Raw genomic sequence first — 4,244 nt, 5'->3', positions numbered from 1 at the left:
CAAGGCCTTTGTAAAATATATTTTCTGGCTGGCTCTTTGCAGGGTCAGCCTCCCTGCTGGATTTCTCTTGGGGTATGTCTACACTACAGAATAAGGTCGAATTTATAGAAGTCGGTTTTTTAGAAATCGGTTTTATAAATTCGAGTGTGTGTGTCCCCACAGTAAATGCTCTAAGTGCATTAAGTGCATTAACTCGGCGGAGCGCTTCCACAGTACCGAGGCAAGCGTCGACTTCCGGAGCGTTGCACTGTGGGTAGCTATCCCACAGTTCCCGCAGTCTCCGCTGCCCATTGGAATTCTGGGTTGAGATCCCAATGCCTGATGGGGCTAAAACATTGTCGCGGGTGGTTCTGGGTACATATCGTCAGCCTCCCGTTCCCTCCCTCCCCCCGTGAAAGCAAGGGCAGACAATCATTTCGCGCCTTTTTTCCTGAGTTACCTGTGCAGACGCCATACCATGGCAAGCATGGAGCCCGCTCAGGTAACCGTCACCCTATGTCTCCTGGGTGCTGGCAGACGCGGTACGGCATTGCTACACAGTAGCAGCAACCCCTTGCCTTGTGGCAGCAGACGGTACAGTACGACTGGTAGCCGTCATCGTCATGTCTGAGGTGCTCCTGGTCGCCTCTGTGAGGTCGATCAGGAGCGCCTGGGCAGACATGGGCACAGGGACTAAATTTGGAGTGACTTGACCAGGTCATTCTCTTTAGTCCTGCAGTCAGTCCTATTGAACCGTCTTATGGTGAGCGGGCAGGCGATACGGACTGCTAGCAGTCGTGCTGTACCATCTTCTGCCGAGCAGTCATGAGATGTGGATGGCATGCAGTCCGTCTGCTGCCAGCCAAAGATGTAAAAGATAGATGGAGTGGGTCAAAACAAGAAATAGACCAGATTTGTTTTGTACTCATTTGCCTCCTCCCCTGTCTAGGGGACTCATTCCTCTAGGTCACACTGCAGTCACTCACAGAGAAGGTGCAGCGAGGTAAATCTAGCCATGTATCAATCAGAGGCCAGGCTAACCTCCTTGTTCCAATAACAACGATAACTTAGGTGCACCATTTCTTATTGGAACCCTCCGTGCAGTCCTGCCTGAAATACTCCTTGATGTACAGGCACCCCCTTTGTTGATTTTAGCTCCCTGAAGCCAACCCTGTAAGCCGTGTCGTCAGTCGCCCCTCCCTCCGTCAGAGCAACGGCAGACAATCGTTCCGCGCCTTTTTTCTGTGCGGACGCCATACCACGGCAAGCATGGAGCCCGCTCAGCTCACTTTGGCAATTAGGAGCACATTAACCACCACACGCATTATTCAGCAGTATATGCAGCACCAGAACATGGCAACGCGATACCGGGCGAGGAGGCGACGTCAGCGCGGTCCCGTGAGTGATCAGGACATGGACACAGATTTCTCTGAAAGCATGGGCCCTGACAATGCATGCATCATGGTGCTAATGGGGCAGGTTCATGCTGTGGAACGCCGATTCTGGGCTCGGGAAACAAGCACAGACTGGTGGGACCGCATAGTGTTGCAGGTCTGGGACGATTCCCAGTGGCTGCGAAACTTTCGCATGCGTAAGGGCACTTTCATGGAACTTTGTGACTTGCTTTCCCCTGTCCTGAAGCGCATGAATACCAAGATGAGAGCAGCCCTCACAGTTGAGAAGCGAGTGGCGATAGCCCTGTGGAAGCTTGCAACGCCAGACAGCTACCGGTCAGTTGGGAATCAATTTGGAGTGGGCAAATCTACTGTGGGGGCTGCTGTGATGCAAGTAGCCCACGCAATCAAAGATCTGCTGATATCAAGGGTAGTGACCCTGGGAAATGTGCAGGTCATAGTGGATGGCTTTGCTGCAATGGGATTCCCTAACTGTGGTGGGGCCATAGACGGAACCCATATCCCTATCTTGGCACCGGAGCACCAAGCCGCCGAGTACATAAACCGCAAGGGGTACTTTTCAATAGTGCTGCAAGCTCTGGTGGATCACAAGGGACGTTTCACCAACATCAACGTGGGATGGCCGGGAAAGGTGCATGATGCTCGCATCTTCAGGAACTCTGGTCTGTTTCAAAAGCTGCAGGAAGGGACTTTATTCCCAGACCAGAAAATAACTGTTGGGGATGTTGAAATGCCTATATGTATCCTTGGGGACCCAGCCTACCCCTTAATGCCATGGCTCATGAAGCCGTACACAGGCAGCCTGGACAGTGGTCAGGAGCTGTTCAACTACAGGCTGAGCAAGTGCAGAATGGTGGTAGAATGTGCATTTGGACGTTTAAAGGCGCGCTGGCGCAGTTTATTGACTCGCTTAGACCTCAGCGAAACCAATATTCCCACTGTTATTACTGCTTGCTGTGTGCTCCACAATATCTGTGAGAGTAAGGGGGAGACGTTTATGGCGGGGTGGGAGGTTGAGGCAAATCGCCTGGCTGCTGGTTACGCGCAGCCAGACACCAGGGCGGTTAGAAGAGCACAGGAGGGCGCGGTACGCATCAGAGAAGCTTTGAAAAACAGTTTCATGACTGGCCAGGCTACGGTGTAAAAGTTCTGTTTGTTTCTCCTTGATGAACCCCCCCGCCCCTTGGTTCACTCTACTTCCCTGTAAGCTAACCACCCTCCCCTCCTCCCTTTAATCATTGCTTGCAGAGCCAATAAAGTCATTGCTGCTTCACAGTCATGCATTCGTTATTCATTCATCACACAAATAGGGGGATGACTAGCAAGGTATCCCAGGAGGGGTGGTGGAGGAGGGAAGGAAAATGCCACACAGCACTTTAAGCACAGCACTTTAAAAGTTTACAACTTTAAAATTTATTGAATGACAGCCTTCTTTTTTTTGGGCAATCCTCTGTGGGGGAGTGGCTGGTTGGCCGGAGGCCTCCCCACCGTGTTCTTGGGCGTCTGGGTGAGGAGGCTATGGAACTTGGGGAGGAGGGCGGTTGGTTACAGAGGGGCTGCAGTGGCAGTCTGTGCTCCAGCTGCCTTTGCTGCAGCTCAACCATACACTGGAGCATACTGGTTTGGTCCTGCAGCAGCCTCAGCATTGAATCCTGCCTCCTCTCATCACGCTGCCGCCACCTTTGAGCTTCAGCCCTGTCTTCAGCCCTCCACTTACTCTCTTCAGCCCGCCACTTACTCTCTTCAGCCCTCCACCTCTCCTCCCGGTCATTTTGTGCTTTCCTGCACTCTGACATTATTTGCCTCCACGCATTCGTCTGTGCTCTGTCAGTGTGGGAGGACAGCATGAGCTCGGAGAACATTTCATCGCGAGTGCGTTTTTTTTTCTTTCTAAGCTTCACTAGCCTCTGGGAAGGAGAAGATCCTGTGATCATTGAAACACATGCAGCTGGTGGAGAAAAAAAAAGGGACAGCGGTATTTAAAAAGACACATTTTATAAAACAGTGGCTACACTCTTTCAGGGTAAACCTTGAAAGTTAACATTACATACATAGCACATGTGCTTTCGTTACAAGGTCGCATTTTGCCTCCTCCCACCGCGTGAACGGATTTTGGTTGAATGCCAGCAAACATACACTGCAATGCTTTGTTCTACAGTGATTCCCCAGTACGTGTTGCTGGCCTGGAGTGGTAAAGTGTCCTACCATGAAGGACGAAATAAGGCTGCCCTCCCCAGAAACCTTTTGCAAAGGCAGAACCGCAAATGCCAGGGCAAAGTAATCCTTTCACATGCTTGCTTTTAAACCATGTATAGCATTTTAAAAGGTACACTCACCAGAGGTCCCTTCTCCGCCTGCTGAGTCCAGGAGGCAGCCTTGGGTGGGTTCGGGGGGTACTGGCTCCAGGTCTAGGGTGAGAAACAGTTCCTGGCTGTCGGGAAAACCGGTTTCTCCGCTTGCTTGCTGTGAGCTATCTACAACCTCCTCCTCATCATCTTCTTCGTCCCCAAAACCTACTTCTGTATTGCCTCCATCTCCATTGAAGGAGTCAAACAACACGGCTGGGGTAGTGGTGGCTGAACCCCCTAAAATGGCATGCAGCTCATCATAGAAGCGGCATGTTTGGGGCTCTGACCCAGAGCGGCCGTTCGCCTCTCTGGTTTTCTGGTAGGCTTGCCTCAGCTCCTTCAGTTTCACGCGGCACTGCTTCGGGTCCCTGTTATGGCCTCTGTCCTTCATGCCCTGGGAGATTTTCAGAAAGGTTTTGGCATTTCGAAAACTGGAACGGAGTTCTGATAGCACGGATTCCTCTCCCCAAACAGCGATCAGATCCCGTACCTCCCGTTCAGT

Source organism: Caretta caretta, chromosome 11 (assembly GCF_965140235.1).
Source record: "Caretta caretta isolate rCarCar2 chromosome 11, rCarCar1.hap1, whole genome shotgun sequence".
Taxonomy (NCBI): domain Eukaryota; kingdom Metazoa; phylum Chordata; order Testudines; family Cheloniidae; genus Caretta; species Caretta caretta.
Note: the sequence above shows the minus strand (reverse complement) of the source record.